Source organism: Staurois parvus, unplaced genomic scaffold (genome assembly GCF_062004578.1).
Source record: "Staurois parvus isolate SC_StPar_1 unplaced genomic scaffold, SC_StPar_1.0 ptg000009l, whole genome shotgun sequence".
Classification (NCBI taxonomy): domain Eukaryota; kingdom Metazoa; phylum Chordata; class Amphibia; order Anura; family Ranidae; genus Staurois; species Staurois parvus.
The window spans coordinates 8,699,354-8,718,390 of record NW_028317805.1 but is presented as its reverse complement, the minus strand read 5'-3'; the positions used below and the strand labels follow the sequence as shown (position 1 = coordinate 8,718,390).

The 19,037-nt window shown below is 38.8% G+C and overlaps 1 pseudogene; it reads right to left on the bottom strand.

The window, feature by feature from the left end:
• Positions 1-17,851: 17,851 nt before the first annotated feature.
• LOC149474240 (U2 spliceosomal RNA) lies at positions 17,852-18,010 on the bottom strand (annotated as a pseudogene).
• Positions 18,011-19,037: the final 1,027 nt, after the last annotated feature.

Here is a 19,037-nt window from a genome sequence, read left to right as displayed (position 1 = left end):
TGAATTTTTTTATGCTGACATAGTTGGTTTAATGCATTTACTAAAAGAGGAAAGATTCTAAAAAAATATATATAGTATTTTTCCTATTCTACAGATGTAGCTAACGTCTTCTAAAGCAGCCACATTGAATCTGCACATAGAATTGTGTTCCTGCCCTGATCAGGTTAATGCTTACTGTGAGACCGTCTGTATTTATGGAAACCTTTCATTCGTAATTCAGATTTCAGAGTCTAGCTATATTCCCCCAGCAATAACTCTTTGAAGGCAAAAACTCCTTCTAGAACCATTATTTCCTTGACACCAAGGTTATGAATTGCTGTTTTTATTTAAAATTGTTCTCTAGTTTTGTAACACAATATTGAAGACACTCTGTTCCAGCAAAAGAGGAGAGAATGAATTGTGCCAAGCTGGGCAAACCTGCCGCCTTTGGTTTTGTGTAAGCTCATGTTTAAAGGTAAACTATGGTTAAAAAAGACAATTAAACTTTGAGATGCATACAGAGGGCAGCCATTGTTAACCTGAAAATTTTAGTCGTATGATAATGTGATCGTTAGTACACAGCTTTCGTTTGAAATTATTTAAAGGAACAAGCAGAAAAATGTTTCTTGTGCCATACCAGATCATACGATTTTCATTTAATCAATACAGTTTTCATTCGAAAATACAATACAATACAATACATTACATCACTTTCAAATTTTTATTCTGTCGTACAAGAATTTTTGTAACTTTAGAAACCTCTTCACTTTCGATATGAGACTAGCATGCAAAAATAAAAAAACGAAATGGACTATCATTCGACAATATTCTCATTGTGTGCACAGGGCTTAAAGCGAAGTTCCAGTTGAAAAAAAAAATGTCACCAGCTACAAAAACTGTAACTGTTGACTTTTAAAATACAGACACTTACCTGTCCCTCAGCCCACCACTGGTTTCACTGGCCGTCTTCTCTTCCCAGCACCGGGGAGCAGCACTGCGCTTTGTGAATGACCCTGTAGTCTTCTGGGACATGTCACCTGTCCTAGAAGACTACGGGAAGAGAGGGGGGAGGACAACTTCCGCTTCCGGTTGCCTAGGCCAGGGGTGTCAAACTACATTTCATCACTGGCCATATCAGTATTATGGTTGCCCTCAAAGGACCGGTTATATCTGTAAGACTAGATGTCCAGAGCACCCCACCTTCTAGATGTCAAGAATCCCAGACCCTCCCTAACATCATCGTGCACAGGGGCAGACTTACCATTTGGAAACTCGGCACTGCCCGAGAGCCCGGGGTCAGTAAGGGGTCCCATGAGATGCCCCTGGTACATTTTTCATAGGCTTTTTTGACTTTGGGCAAGGACACAGGGGCCCCATGATCCCCTATTGCCCGGGGCCCCATGAGTTGTCAGTCCGCCCCTGATCTGGGTCCAGACTTTCCAGCTCTGCCCACCTTTGGGGGCAGAGCTGGAAAGCAGAAAGTACAGGGTCTGGAGGAGGACATGAGGAAGTGTGGAGTTAGTTACCAGAGTCTGCTGAATGCTAAGACCAGGGGAGGCAGAGATGAGGGGTACTGCAGCTACACTGAGAGGTGCAGGATTTGACAGAGGAGTTCTCCTCTCTGCTGCTGACTGCTGAGACAAGGGGCTACCTGCAGGAGAGGTGCAAGGGCCACATGAAATGGCCTGGAGGGCAGGATTTGGCCTTCAGGCCTTGTGTTTGACACCTGTGGCCTAGGCGATCGCAGCGGAAGTGGGAGCAGGTACCTGTCAAATTCAGGTAACTGCTCCCCAAAGGTGCCAATCCTTAATGGGGAGCAGGAGACAAAGGCTTACAGTGGAACTTCCCCCTTTGGGTGGAGCTCCACTTTAAGTTCAGCTTGTTCAATTGAGTTTTGCCAATAAAATCTGGAAGTTGATTGGTTTCTATGTAGAGCTGCACCAGATTTTGCACTCTCCAGTTTGAGTAAATCTCCCCCAAAATGTCCTGACTTTGCTGTGATTTTCCAGATCTGCATACTTGCTACAGGTTAGTGTCTCAAAGACATAAGCAAAGGACAGCCAGTCAGATAGCATTTTCAGGAACAGGAAAGCACTCTTTTTGTAAATAACCTCCTGTGACTCAGATTAGGACTTATGACTTCACTGGATGCATATTTCTTCCCGGTCAGTGTCTCATTAAGTGTCCGTGATGTGAGGAAGGACGCTGCTCTAACCGCTCGTGAAGTCCTATGTGAAGATGGCCTCAGCCGTCACTCCAGCCACGCCCTCTGTTGTGTTTTGCCCCGCCTACATGACTGAGGACACTGCTTCCCCTGTATACCGATGAGGAGATTATCATGCTCCAGCCATCATGCTACACTCATTAAGTGCCTGTTCACATATATGCTGATAGGATGCGTTTGAACCGGATCCAATCCACATGATATGTTAAAAAACATCACTTCCTATGGTGCCTGTTCACATATGTCCGATTCACTGGCAGTGCAGATTCAGTGCAGTTTTAAAAAGAGTCATGCCCGATTTCTGAGCAGTGCAGTTCAGTGTGGACTACAGGCTATTGACTTCTATGGGAACTGTTTCTAAACCGCATACGTGTGAACAGGATAAGATCCTGAGCTAATCCTGTCCTGAACCTGATGTAAACCTGACATGAACCTGTGAACAAATACTGTATCAATTAGCTATGAAACCTGAGCTTCAATCCGGACCGCATATATGTGAATCAGCTCTAAAGAGAAACACTGTAGCTTATTATGTCAAAAAGTGCTGCACAACATATAACTAGTATAATAAATCACATAAAACATTTTTGTGAGTGTGTATAAACAAAATATCAAAAAACTTGTAAAAATAAACTTGTAAAAACTTACATCATAACATGTATTCTCTTTTCCAGTGTCACAACAAGTGCATAAATAATGAATAAAGTACAAAAAACATGTGTTCAAATTTCATCCAAATGTTTTCTTCCTTCCAAGTGTGCAAATATAGTAAATCCAAAGTGTGTCACCAGTGTGCACCACCACCTTTAGCTCCAACCACTTACCGCAATATTTGACCTACACAAAAGTATGGTGAATACGCCTATTAACAATGGTAGGTATTCACTCCAGAAATCTACCACATTTATTAACAACTGGTCTGTAATCATCCTGCCAAATCCGCTTCAGCACCATTCATCTAGGAAGAAAAGAACAGCCTATCACAGTGTAGTATTTCAATCAAAACCAACCTTTAAAATTAATAAAAACCACTCACAAAATAGGTGCATTTAGATCCAGTGCACAAAGATGCATCGCCTCTTATCATTTTCTTACATTGCCCCCTTAAGGATCAGAACAGCTTCTCTGATATGTATAAAGATGGCTTACTTCCGATTTTGGCGTGATGATGTCACAGGGCTCTGCCCTTTTAGGGGCCCTGTAAATATCCCCCATTTTAGAGCTTTGATATCTCACTAGCTACTGTATGAGATATCTTGCCTCAGGGAGTGGTGACCAGGGGCGGACTGACCATTTGGAAACTCGGGCACTGCCCGAGGGCCCGGGGTCAGTAGGGGGCCCCATGAGATGCCCCTGGTACCTTTTTCATAGGCTTTTTTGAGTTTGAGCAAGGACACAGGGGCCCCATGATCCCCTATTGCCCGGGGGCCCCATGAGTTGTCAGTCCGCCCCTAGTGGTGAGTTAGACATGGAGTACATGGAGAACTGGATATGGTAAGCATGGTGCTGAATTATCCCCCATACTACTCCTCTGAAACCAAGTGATCAACACATTGTGGAGCAACAGTTCATCTGGAAAAACAAATAATGGGGTCCATGTTACACAATTGCTGACACAGCAGGTTTTCAAGTTTTTCATATAATGGGAATATGGTTGCTATAAGAAACACAGATAGTGATTCTTTCAGACACTTCGAATTGTTAGGCTCATAATGTTCAGGAACTGTGTGTTTCTTTTTTTTTCTTATTTCCTCAAGCCTCAGTCTATTTTCTGCATGGCTTACATTTGCTTGTTGGAAAACATACAACACTGTCTGAAGATTAGAAATCTAATTTAGATGGCCTTAGGAGCTAATGCCATAGATATTGCATTTACAACCTTGATTATTTTTTTTATTTCAGTTCTCCGCACACTCCTCAGAAACAAGAAAGATGAACGAGGTTGTGCCTTGAAGTATTTACGCTTTTTTTCCCTGTGGGAAAGCACATGTATGATGCCGTCTTCTACAGATTACATAGGTGCAGAAGATAAAGATCTCTAGTTAATGAAATACAATGTATCTATATTAATAAAGTGATAGATACTTTTTTTCCATAGAAACATTTTACTGTTCTTTAATAACGTCAAGATATTTTAAAGGAAAGCCCCCTTTTAACGACTTTAAATAATCCTCCTCCAACACTTTCCAAAATTGCCTTGAGATTCTGGTCATTTGCCAAGGTCCTCCTAATATTTTTGAAATGGCAGGTCATAGGCCACGTTTTGTAATGCATTGTTTCTCTAAGTAGCAACTGAATACTCTAAGTTGCTTTTAACAAAACAAACTTTTCCCCAAGTGTGATTGCTTGTGTTTACGGCAACCACAGAATAGCAACTGGTAAAAGACATGGATCATTGGTTTTACTTGGTGTTGGTAAAACAATGGCGCTCACTGTTGGGATGTACAGTGGGGATCAAAGGTTTGGGCACCCCAGCTAAAAATGTGTATTAATGTGCATAAAGAAGCCAAGGAGAGATGGAAAAATCTCCAAAAGGCATCAAATTACAGATTAGACATTCTTATAATATGTCAACAAAAGTTAGATTTTATTTCCATCATTTACACTTTCAAAATAACAGAAAACAAAAAAATGGCGTCTGCAAAAGTTTGGGCACCCTGCAGAATTTATAGCATGCACTGCCCCCTTTGCAAAGCTGAGACCTGCCAGTGTCATTGTATAAGGAGTACACTAAGCATGGTGCATATCAGCCGGTTTGTTTTGCTAACAGTTTTTTCTGCAGAGGGGTTAAGTGTTAAAGCACAAGTTTTTTTTTCTGGGGTTACTAGTTTAATCGTTAATGCCCAAATGAGCAAAAAATTATATATATGTATATATACGCTGTATTGCCAAAAGTATTGGGATGCCTGCCTTTACACGCACATGAATTTTAATGGCATCCCATTCGTAGTCCGTAGGGATCAATATTTAGTTGGCCCACCCTTTGCAGCTATAACAGCTTCATCTCTTCTGGCAAGGCTGTCCACAAGAATTAGGAGTGTGTCTATGGGAATGTTTGACCATTCTTCCAGAAGCACATTTGTGAGGTCAGGAACTGATATCGGAAAAGAAGTCCTGGCTTGCAGTCTTCACTCTAATTCATCCCAAAGGTGCTCTATTGGGTTGAGGTCAGGACACTGTGCAGGCCAGTCAAGTTCTCCTACCCCAAACTCGCTCATACATGTCTTTATGGACCTTGCTTTGTGCATTGGTGCGCAGTCATGTTGGAACAGGAAAGGGCCATCCCCAAGCTGTTCCAACAAAGTTGGGAGCATGAAATTGTCCAAAATGTCTTGGTATGCTGATGCCTTAAGAGTTCCCTTCATTGGAACTGGGGGGCTAAGCCAACCCCTGAAAAACAACCCCACACCATAATCCCCCCTCCACCAAACTTTACACTTGGCACAATGCAGTCAGGCAAGTACCGTTCTCCTGGCAAATGCCAAACCCAGACACGTCCATCGGATTGCCAGACAGAGAAGCATGACTCGTCACTCCAGAGAACATGTCTCCACTGCTCTAGAGTCCAGTGGCAGCGTGCTTTACACCACTGCATCTGAGGCTTTGCATTGCACTTGGTGATGTAAAGTTTGGATGCAGCTGCTCGGCTATGGAAACCCATTCCATGAGGCTTTCTACGCACTGTTGTTGTGCTAATGTGAAGGCCACACAAAGTTTGGAGGTCTGTAACTATTGACTCTGCAGACAGTTGGGGACTTCTGCGCACTGTGCGCTTCAGCATACGCTGACCCCGCTCTGTCATTTTACGTGGCCTACCACTTGGTGGCTGAGTTGCTGTTGTTCCCAGTTGCTTCCACTTTGTTATAATATCACTAACAGTTGACCGTGGAATATTCAGTAGCAAGAAAATTTCAGGGATGGACTTATTGCATGGGTGGCAACCTATCACGGTACCACGTTTGAATTCATTGAGCTCCTCAGTGCGACCCATTCTTTCAGAAATGTTTGTAGAAGCAGTTTGCATGCCTAGGTGCTTGATTTTACACACCTGTGGCCATGGAGGTGATTGGAACACCTGAATCACAGTTTTGGCAATATAGTATATATATATATATATATATATATATACTGGAGACTTTTATATATAATATTATATATAAAAGTCCCCAGCATATATAGAAAGATAAAAGCTGCTTTGAAAGCAGTGCCCACATTTCTCTGGCACTGTTCCCAACAGACTCACCAATGCAGTGACAAAGTGATGCCCACGCACACTCACCCCACCTCTTGTGACCCCGGGGGTATCAAGAGCCCACCCTAGACTCACAGGACAATGCTAAAGAGGACAGGATTCAAGATTCCGCCCACCTGCAGAGGATAAAGAGAACTGTTCAGGTGTTCAATGGGGGGGCAAATCTGAATAAGGAAGGATTGAGATTTCTCAAAGTTCCAAAAGTTATATATTGGTTTAGGGTCAACAGTTAGGATAAAGTAAATGTTTACTTTGCCTGTAGAGAGCAATGCAACAGGTTAAATTAACTTGCCCCCTCTCCATCTTCATGTTCTAACTTTTACTTCACTTTTTTTGGCTGCAGAGGGCAAAAATAAAGCATATCAAAGGGGAGGCAATTCCTGAAAGAAAAACAGGAATGTGATGGGTACAATCACCTGAAGCCAGGGGCAGACCGACCATTTGAGCACTCAGGCACTGCCCGAGGTCCCGGGCTCAGTAGGGGGCCCCATGAGATGCCCCTGGTACCTTTACTTTGCTTTCTCATAGGCTTTTTTTGGGTTTGGGTGAGGACACAGGGGCCCCATGATCCCCTATTGCCCGGGGGTACCATGAGTTGTCAGTCCGCCCCTGCCTGAAACATTGAGAAATTTTGCTATCTTGGCTACTCACACACTTCTGGCCTGAGACCCACTTCCTGGTACACTTTAGAGATTTCTTGAAATAAACGATTGTCCATACTGGTAAAGTTTTTAGATGCTTTACTGAAATGCTGAAAAGGGTTCAACAACATTGCACAATGATAACTTTGTTTCCAGTTCTCTTTCCACAAGCTCTAGCAATTCTTATTGTTAACTGAAGTGGGTACTTCTTGGATTTTCTGCGTAAGGTTCCCAATAGTAGTTCTAGTACAAGTTCTCAGCTGGGTCCCCTGCTCCAAACATATTTCAGGGCCTACCCCAGAGGGTTCTCTAAGTCCCTTAAACCTCACATATCAGCTGCACCATACTGTTACTTAACATTTGTCTTCACCACAGCTTGAATATATACAGTAATGAGGTCCAGCCCCCATTTAGATTCTCAGGGGTGGAACTACAAATGCAGGAGATTAACCCCCTGCCTACAAGCCTGTAGTTCCTTAGTTCTTACCTTTCCTTACATTATACAAAACTATAAAAAAAGATTTGGCTGGAATCGTAATTTAAGTGTACATACTGTATAGCCACAACTTTTATTTAGGATAATGTAGGGAATGGTTAAACCCCGTCTGTGTTTTCTTTGCTTTCTCTCTTCTTTTGGGGAGATGTACCTTCACTACCTATGTGGAGATGCACCAGGAAATGAGAAAAATATGCAAAGTGAAAGGAATTCCTCTCTAGGGTAGTTTTCCATTAGAAGATTTACCCTTACCTCCTGATGTGCTGGCAACTCTAAATCTAACATTTTGGATTACTCATTATTTTCTGTGTGGGTGACCATGGTCACTAGGACAGATAGAAAGGTTTTATCCAGGAACCCAGACAAGAATGAAAGCTTGAAGCAGGGTACATTTTTGAAAGAATGGAATCATGCAGCTTTCACTTTACAGGATGGGTATATATAGGGAAACATTGTTTATGAATTTACAGTATATTTATGGATTTTTTTGGCTCAAAATCTTTATATGCCTTCTTTCTGGGTATGTTCAATGAATCATATATGATCTCAATTACACAGATTCTTGACTGACCACCACAGGGAATAAATGCTTACCAAATCCCTGTTCAGGATTTCTGTTTTTTGTTACCATATAGACTTTGCTATAAATGTTTCTATACCTGATAAAATATAACTTTTTCTGTATGTGTATGCTTTGCACTCCTTTCCATAATAGTGGAGGAGAGATTATAGTCAGGGAGGCATTATCTTAATAGTATTTGTTATCACTTTTTTAGTCTTTTGACCTTTTTTATTTCCCGCACATCAATTGAATTCAATCTTTTTATCCCTATTAAACAATAAAAATTGACAGGGTTACTAATCTTTCTCTGCTCTCTATGGCTGGACATATACTTTAAATTCTCCCCGTGTGCAGGAAAATGAGGTGAACATGATCATTAATTTTGGTTCTTTCAGAAGTTCCTTGTTTTAAAATATACTGTTTTTTGATAGAGTTGTCTTTTTAGGGTTCTGAATATGCAATGTATTTTCCTTTTACTTTTTTGCCATGTTCTTTATCAGTGGGTTGGCTGCCTTGATATTGTTTTTCACTCACAAACAGTCAGTAAATTACCATCTAGAAAACAGTTGCGGTAAAAGAAAAAAAAAAGGACAATTTTAGACGTTGTACTTGAATCATCTCCATTAACTATACCTTGGGTAAAGGGCATAAATCAATCAAATGTTGAACAGATTAACTTATCACCTGGTTAAATAGTCTGTCAGCTTGGGATGTCTCTGTATGGCAGGGTGAATTTAAATGCATGCAAATTTCCCCCGTGGCTGCCTAGCTAGTATGGTGGAGCTGTCAAATGACGATGACATAGAAAAAATACATTATCTTTTTTTGAAGTATATTTAAAAAAGATAGCCATATTGCTATTATTGCCATATCTTTCTTGTAGGCATGAGTGTGTTCCTCAAAAATTTGAATTTGTTTCTATTTACTACTTTTTTAAATAAATAAATAATTTGTTTCATTTTTATTTATTATTTTAGACATCTAGGCATCAAACAATTAACAGTTACTACATCAACTGGTTAAGGTCCCATGTGCCATCATTGTTTAAAATCAGTGTTCCAGAAGTCACGCTTGTCACTTTCAGTTGATCGTACAAAAAAATGATTAGAAATTTGAAAAGAACCAATTATGGAGCCAACTGCGTTCTGAACTTGTGAATGTGAAACCACAACGCAATCTTTCTGACATGATCATAATGGAGTGAAGTGGGGAGAATTCATAAAATGTTTTCTTCCTAAACAGGACTACAAGCAGATTGCTCTCAACCTTTACTCAGCAGATGTTTAGAGGTGACATGGAAAGGAGCAACCTTATAACTCAAGAGCTTTCAAAGGTGAGCAAAATATGAATGTTACAGCTGCAATGTACTTACAAGTAGTGGGATTATTATACAGTTAAAGTAGATCTTAACCCAGTCACCAAAATAGCATATGAGCTTCAACATGTTAATGTCTTTCAAAAGTTGTTTTCAATCTCTTGAAATCTGCAGCTTTTGATAAAAGAATATAAAACACAAAAAACCTGCGCTTGGAGATAACTACAATCTGAATTCAAGAATGCAAATGAATAAGGAAAAGCAGCTTGCATACAAAAGGCAAATATAAAAGTAAATAACAAAAAATGCAGCACTAATAAAGTATCAACATAAAAGTCCAAAATAAAAGTCCAAATAATTCTTAAGTGAATGAGACAGGTTGCAAAAGAAGATTCTGGCGTCATATACCGTCACCAAAACACCGGAATAGATAAGCCCCTTACTGGACGTTCAGACCGTATACCGGTCAATATACGCAGTATATATAAGAAATCACTGAAGCATGTAATTTTCGCTAGGAATCCTCCTTTAAGATGATGAATGCTCCTCCTCTTTTGAAGATCTTTAAAGAGGAGGAGTATTCATCATCTTAAAGGAAGATTCCTAGTGAAAATTACCTGCTTCAGTGATTTCTTATTTACTGCGTATATTGACCAGTATATGGTCTGAACGTCCGGTAAGGGGCTTATCTATTCGGGTGTTTTGGTGACGGTATATGACACCAGAATCTTCTTTTGCAACCTGTCTCATTCACTTGAGAATTATTTGGACTTTTATTTTGGACTTTTATGTTGATACTTTATTAGTGCTGCATTTTTTGTTATTTACTTTAATGGAGATGCTACTATGAGGGTATTTGTTCAGGCGCCTCCTATTATGGGGTGACAATGCTCTCCTTATTGCATCCCACAGTCACAAGAGTCCACGATGGAGACTAAAGTTAGCTGTTACGAAATACATTGTACAGGTATGGTCAATTGTTGACATTATCAAGAAGCCCACCTACAATGATGTACAGTTGACAAAGGAACAAGAGACAGGAGATGGCCAAAAGAGGCAGCAGGAGACTGGCAGCAATGCAAACAAAGGTTGAAAAAAAAGATGAAAGCAGTATTTTATGAAAAAACATGATAATGAAGAGTAGACCACTCTCTGCTGGACACCTTATGGTGGCTTTACATGCTTTCATGTCTTTTCTGCATCAAATAGCCATAACTTTACTTCTGATCAATTTAGACTCAATTCTGATTCTATCAAACTGAGTCTATCAGTCAAGGTGGAAAATGATTGATTATTTAGCATTGATCAGCAGCATGAAGATACTGTGTTCATGAATATGATCATATTTTGATCAATCAGATTATGGGATTACATGGAGGAAATAGAAATGCGATGTATTGCCTACAATTCCACTTCCCCATGTGTGGCATATACATCAAATGGGTCGTAGACTATAGCTCGAATATTTTGATCGGAAGAGATCGATTGGAAAATAAATCAATCCTTTATCGAAGCCTGTATGGCCACTATTAGTCTAATTCCACCCTGCGCCCTGCTTTTTGTGTCCCATTCATAAAATACAGGATGTGGTTTGGGTTCTGCAGTGCGGTTTACAAATGTGCATTGCACTCCATTTTCTTCAAGATTCCAAAGCAAGGAGAGCACAATGCACATTTGTAATGCATAGCACTTCTTTATATTCCTCTTTATGATAGCTGCTTTATAAATAGACCCTTAAATCTTGCTGTTGTGTTACTGCTTAGATTATAAACTCTTTGGGGGCTGGTTCACATTGTTGCGGTGCAGGATTTGCAGCAAATTCTGTGCGTTTCCTGCAGATCATCAAAATTGCACTGCGTTTAAGCAAACCGCTGCAGGTGTCTATGTTATGTTAATGAGACCCCAGAAAGGTTTGCAGAACACAGTGCGATGAAGTGAATCGGATTGCATGGGTGTGAACTCCCATATGATCAACTTTCAGTGCAAAAAAAAAAAAAAGGGGCATGCACCTTTCCTGTGGGTGTGATGCAATTTGCAGTGTTATTTGAGCCTTACAAAATGAGTGGCTCAAATTGCACTGCAAAGATTCGCATGTGATTTGAACAGGAATGCAGTGCGATTCCTATCTGAATCACATATGGTTTCCTGCACCGCAATAGTGTGAACAGGTTACTGAGATTTGTGCGCCTCTTATATGTTATATGTTAAAATGTTATAATTTTTCCTGCTTTGTACAGAGCTGTGGAAGAAGGAACAGCTTCATGCTTTGTGGCTGTGCATTATATAACAGATAATGTATATAAATTCAAAAGTTTTAAAAATAGTGAACATCTTCAGTTGATTCATTGCAAGTGCATCATGCTAACTATATGAATAGAATGAGTCACAGCTCCAAGAGATCGTACAAATTCTAAGTAAGTGAACCAACTGTGGTCTTAGTATACCCAGGAAAATATGCTGTCTTCTGCATAAGGGTATAAACAACGGAGATTCTGCTTAAAGTGGTTTTAAAGTCTTCACGTTTTTTACCTTAATGCATTCTCAACATTAAGGAAAAACACCCTTTTTATGTAGCTCACCCAGCCAGGGCTGCTGTTAGAAACCACAGGACTCCATACAGACAACCTGACAGGCCCTGACTTCCCACAAAAAAAACCCCCCAGTTTACTTCGCTTCAGTTTTGAATAAACACAGAAAATGATTGGTACTGACCACTCATTGTGTTCATTCAGGAAAGGAATGGGATGGTAAATGTGGCATATTTACTGGACCCTTCCCTCACTCTCCATCCTGAAGAATCCTATTGTGTGCTTGCAGCTGGCGATAGGAGAGGAGGGAAGTCGACTGCACTGTGGGGGTCGGGGCACACAGGGGGGGCTGGACTGAAGGGAAAAATGTACGCTGTGCAGGAAGCGTGAAGGGTGCGGTCAGGAGGGGGTTTAGGGCAATTGTATTTCAATCTCTGCAGAAGCGGAAAGCCAACGGGAGGGAGCAGAGAAGAAGCCAGCTTTCAGCTGTTGCAGAGAGAGCCATACAGGGGATCGGTTCCAGTATTTCCCCCCCCTGCTGTGCCAATTCACCCAGCTGCCTGGGCCCCCCTACTGGCCTGGGCCCTGTACAGGAGGACTGGTGGTACCCCCTTATCCACGGCCTTGCCCCCAGCCCCCCTAAATGTATACCTGAGCAAGATCTCAATTCAGCACTATGCCCAAGAGCAGCGGTGCTGCTCACTCTCTCCTCTGGACTCCGTGAAAACAGTGGGGCCATTGGCTCCTGCTGCTGTGAATAAAATCCAGTGATGTGCTATTCTATTCTATTCATTTCTATTTTTTTTTATTTGAATTTTGTATGATTATATTATATATTTTAACACTAATACACATCTTTACTACACATCCTTGAATGAAATCAGCAATAGTCAGCAATATATTTATAGAAAGACTAATTGTGGCTCCTACTTAAATATACAACATATGTGATAAATCTGTTGTGAATAAATTTTTTTGACAGATCCTATTCCAACGAAAGTGATATCAATCAATAAAATAAGAACAGCTGCCCCTAATAGGTGTAAATTTCTAATGTAAAAATAATAATGAATAAGGACAAGTACATAAAACCATAAGAAACCAATTTGTGTACATTGACAGAGCAAATCCAACAAAACCACAACAAACCAAAAAACATTTGTTATAGTCCACAAATGTGCATATCCCAACACCACAGGTTACACAAAAAGTCCATCAGGAGAAAGCCAGTGAATGTTAAACTCCCAATTATTCCTCTTCACCACTAGTGCTTAGATTGTGCAATTCACATCTAAGTAGTGAAGAGGAATCCCTGGGAGTTTGACATTCAATGGCTTTCTCCTGATAGACTTTTAGTGTAACCTGTGGTGTTGCGATATACACATTTTTGTACAATAACAAATGTTTTTTGGTTTGTTGTGGTTTTGTTGGATTTGCTGTGTCAATTTACACAAATTGGTTTCTTATTGTTTTAGGTACATGCCATTATTCATGATTATTTTTAGCAACATGTTTATATTTCAAATTTGTTTTTGAATTGAATTTAGTTTTCGAATTCTGGACAAAATTTAGTTTGATTATTTCAGATTCATTTAAGTTCATTACTATTGTAATTTGGAATCTCAGATACATCTGAATCTCCTAATAACAAAAATTTTGTCTGAATTTCTATTCGGAATGAAACAAACCGTACATGTCTAAAGTGAAGGACAAAGGCCTAGTCATCAGTATGACCTCCCCAATACTGACTTCATTCCACATTGTATCTCAGTGTGGATTCGGCCATCTTGGAAGAGACAAAACTCATGTCAAAGCTTTCCCCGAGATGACTGTTGGGTAAGCAGCATGGCAGGTGGAGAGAACCCAGATCCTTAGGAATGAATTTAACAGAAGAAGAGAGAAAGCAGAAAGATCCTTACACAGCAGGTCCTCAAGTACAACGTCCTGTCTAGCAAGAAGAACAGTGAGCAGCACATCAGTTATATCACCAAATCTCAGGAGACTAGCAGTCAGAGGTTAATAATTCTATACTGCTATTCTCCTTGGACGTGCTCAAAAAATGTCATACTAGGACCAACAAACCTATCAGCATGTTTTTTGATTGTTGAAGGAAACTTAAAGGGGGAAAACATGCAAGCTCAATGCAGATCGTGTCTTGACAGAGACTCAAACCAAGGACCCCAGTGGGGTAAGACAGAAGTGCTAAACACTAAGCCACTTTGCTACTCATCTATATTATGAGGCTAAAGAACAGGAGTTCCCAAGCACAATCGCACATCAGAAAGTCTACTGCTATATTTCAGAAGGAATTAGGGAATTCATGACAAATGGTAGATCTGTCAGGGAATTGTTCAGGTACAAATAACCTTTCTATACATTCCCTATGAGAAGGCAAATTTTCTTTAAAACGGACCTTCAGTCACATTTAAGACATCCCATCATCCTAACCCTCCATCGTTGCACATTTTGATTGCTCATTAATTTTTTGGGGGTAGCAAGGACCTTTATTTAACAGGTACTTGTTCCCACTTCTTTACTCCTCTGCTGGGCAAGAATGACATATGCTTACCTTTACCCACAGCCCCATGGGATAAAAATTACACATCACAAAAGGCTTCAGGATAGTATCCCCCAGTTGGAAGATCTTGCACAAGCACATTAAGGAATTTTTTCCCAGCAGGAGCAAATTGGATTATGCTTTGCTGGGTTTTTTTGCCTTCCTCTGGATCAACTGTGGGTATAGGATTATAACTTTTTTTTTCTATGGTTGAACTGGATGGACTTTTGTCTTTTTTCAGCCAGACAAACTATGTAACTATGTAAATGACCAGCTGTGAGTGATCAGAAAGTCCAAGCTGGCTCTTAAATCCAAGATGTCAGCATGGGAATGAAACCAGCAGTAATGATTTTGGGATCTAGGAAGACAGCACTGAATTTATTGGGCTGGTATGTGTATTTTAAAAGTCAGCAGCTACAGTACTTCTAGCTGCTGACTTTTACTTTTTGAATTGTTCCTTTTTAGTACAATTCTGTGTTAAAGGTGTTGAATGTAAGTGGAACTTCATTGCAAATACCCAATAATATATAGTTCTAAGACATTACCTTAGTATTGTTGCTTGTCTACTCAGTACTGATATTTCAGTTTTGTAAAGATGTGACTAACGCATCTTCTTCATATAAAGTTCTCCAGGCACTCCGGTAGGAGGTTCTCTGCCCCAAGGCTCCCAGCTCCACCCACCCCTTGTGACTATTAAAAAAGTCATATTAGTTGAACTCTTGGATTTTATGTTAAAGTGGAAGCAATGTCCACTTTGTAAGTTGTATGTACAGGTACGCCTATAATGAAGCTTACCTGTAGGTACAGTGATTATCTCCTAAACTTGAATAGTTTAGGAGATATTCACACAGCATGCAGACAGTGATGCCGGTGATGCACCCTTCAGAGCTCCCTGCTGCAGCTGAGGGCTCCCGCCTGCATATGTGGGAGTGACATTATCACTGCTCTGGCCATTCATACTGCCGGAGCCCGTGAACCCAGAAGGAAGACCAGATGAAGATGGCGGCACCAGGGCGCCATGAAAGTGTGGCACTGGAGGGCTCCGTGTACAGGTAAGTCTGTCATAATGTACTAGAATTCTGTGCATACTAGTACATTATGATCTAAACCTGCAGGGGGCCTATTATTTTGGGATTTGTTTGGGCAGTTTACTACCACTTTAGGCTACATTAAGTAGGTTGTAGAAGCAGCATTAGCAAAGAAAAATAGAAGAGTGACACTTCTTCTTTTAACTTGAACAGCAATACAGTTAGAGTCTTCAAAAGAGGTGCATTCAACCTATCAGCCAATTTTCATGATCAAAATATCAATATCAAAGTATTAGGATAACTCCTTGAATTAAACTGATATTTCTCTTTTTGTAAATGCTGGAGAGTTAAACAACCTGAAAATTACTTTTATCACTCAGTAATTATACTGTATTATTGAGATATCTGTGCTTGAGTCCCTGGGTCTGTACACCTATCAGCCAATAGCAGGAAATGAAAGATGCAAAGGTGGACAAGAACACCTAAAACTCTCTGGTGCAGTGGAACAAGGTTAGGAATGATGGTAAGGAGATCTTGCAGTTGGAATAATTCAAATATATATATTATAAATAATATATAAGCCAGGGGATATATATAAGACCATCATGCCCTGAATATGACAATTAGGTGGATTTATTCTTTAGATGATCTTACAACTAGTATAGTTATTTAGATTGAAGTAATAATATAATACATGTGCCAGGAACTTTATATTTTATAAATAACACTTATGGTGCTATTGGTGTAAATTATCCTCTATTATTAATGGTTCTCATATTTTAAAAACCATTAAGAATTGGTCACAGTTGAATTAGAAGAAGGATTGCACTGCAGGGAATATTGCTATTCAAAATACAGGGTCTTTTGCCTTTCTAGGTCTCTGGTGGGTTTATATATGAGGGTTTTTTTTTATTTTGTCTTATTTGCCGATACCAACTGTCTGCCAAGACAAAATGTCCTTTCATAGAAAAAGGCACTGGTCCACATTATATTACTCTTTCCCTCTTATGGAAAATAACAAAGTCTGGTAGACATAGGTGCTGGATAGGTTAATTTGGGTCTTTTATTTGTACATGTAGTTCTAGCAATAACATATGTAACATATACTAGGACTTGTTTAAAACTTATTTTAAAAAGTCAGCTAGAATGTCAAATGTTCTAATCTTCTTCCTAAATTAAATAAACTTTGCCTTTCAGCTTATGTGCAAAACTAACATATTCCTTTTTATTTAACTTTATTATTCAAAGCTTTCTGCATTAACATTTCCAAACAGCCGACCTTAAATAATTCCAAGCCTAACATCTCAATTTTAGGCATAATTGTGGAAATAAACACATGACAAATGGCAATCATTAAATATGAATAAGACACAATTGAAACTTAAGTGTTACGTTTTCTTCGCTGTCTTTCAAAATCTTGACAATCAAAATAGCAGTTTTTAAAATTTTAATGAGAGCCAGTAAGAAACAACAATACAAAACAAATTAATTTAGGGAAAAAAGACAACCTACTCCATTATGTCTTTTTTACATACATTTCCCATTTATGAAATGTATAATAATGCATTTTTAATTAAATTAAAGTTTCATTTATTGTTTTAATGTTATATTTAATTTAGCACAGAAATAATGAATAGAAATGGCATAATAAAAAAAAGTGTTAACAGAGAAGACATATTTTATCTATTTTGTTTTAAAAAGTCTAAAATATTTCATCTTGTGCTTTAACTGCTCTTTTATTTAAAAGCTGAGTTTCTTCTTTTCAAGGTTAAAAGTCGATACGATTTATACATTTTTTTTTCCATTGAGCACAAAGTACTGCACTACATGTCTGATCATTTCAGATAGTGTATTAATGAATCCTTAATTTTATTCAAGTACAAAATATTTATTAGGTTTTTTTTTCTGTACTGAAATAGCAATATGCTGATCGTGTGAATTTTCCATAAAAATACAGAATAATTTATTTAGCTGTTGAAGTTACTCTACAAATGCATCATTATTGTGAGCCAGAAAAGTGTCAAAAACACAAATTGAAGTAGAGCAGAAAGTTTTGAAGTAAGGAAGATTTCTAAATTTACAGAGATGTTTTGATAAATGATTTATCATCCAATGAATGTGCACTTGCCAAGTATTCTGATTTTTTTTCTTTAACTCTTCTGTAGACCAGTCAAAAAGACAGTAGAGAATTTAAAGAGAAAAAATCTTGTTTTAATATTTTGTACAAGTTAAATTCAAATTGAGAATTTATAGTTTTTCTTTTTTAAGAGAGGGGTTCACTGGTTTTGCAATATCAGGTTTATGCGTGGAGTGGGCAGAGCATGCTCTTCTTCTATCTTCCTGTTCTAAAAATGTATTTACTGTATGGTCCCCAGACAGAGGACGTAGGTACTACACTTGATTTTAGCCAAAAGGCTGAGATTTGTATAGTCTTTTTCATTTAATATTAATATTTTTATTTTTTTAAATATACATGTAAAATAGATTAGTTTGTTGTAAGTAATATTCTCAGTGTATGTTAACCTTTTTGTGACCAGAGGCCATTGATGTCTAGATAGCTCCCAGCCAAATTTAACAACAACAGCATGCATCAGTTAATTCATCAGTTAATCAACATCTCTATGACTAATTTGTATACCCAAATATTTTTTTCATAAAAATTTTTTTCAATAATAAAACACACTGTATTTATTAAAGGCTAACAAATACTCAAAAATGTTTAAACATTTTTTTACAATTTTGTATTACATTTTTTAAAATTCATTTTTAACAGTGAAACTGATTCTGACAGGTACACTTTAATAGATTGCACCTCAGATGATCATTGCAGTATGAAGGCAGCAATATTCATCTGCAGGTTGAAGGATTTCATTTTTGTCAGCCTGCCAGAGATCACTATGTCAGAGCTGGCATCTGACATAGTAATCACATGTTCAGAAACCACTCTGATTGGTCCTTGATTATCAGTGGCGAATCTACCTGTCAGTGACAGCCTGCAGCCGCAGGAAGTGTCACCTGCTTGCTCTCATAAGGGAGGACCTTTAACCATTTTGCTGCTAGAGCCGATTCTGTATTTTTTGCACACATGTATAAAAAATAATTTTAGGCCCATTTTGTGAAAGCAGGGACCCTGGAGAATAAAATATTTTTCAGAGCAGTTTCAAATTTTTAGGTCACCCGATATTTGAGCAACAGTTTATCAAGCACACACTTTTGGTAAAAAATACATTACAATTAATTTTTTATTTTTAACACAATATACGTGCTTGTTTGGTAAAATATAAAAGATAAGTTTGAGTTGAGTAAATAGAAATCAAACATGTCAAGCTTTAAATTTGCATTCGCCTGCAAAACAACAAAGTTTGATACTCTATATTTTCCACAGGTGATACTTTAAAAACCCCTACAGGTCATCATTTCAGAGTTCACCATGAATATTGGCTATAGAAATATTG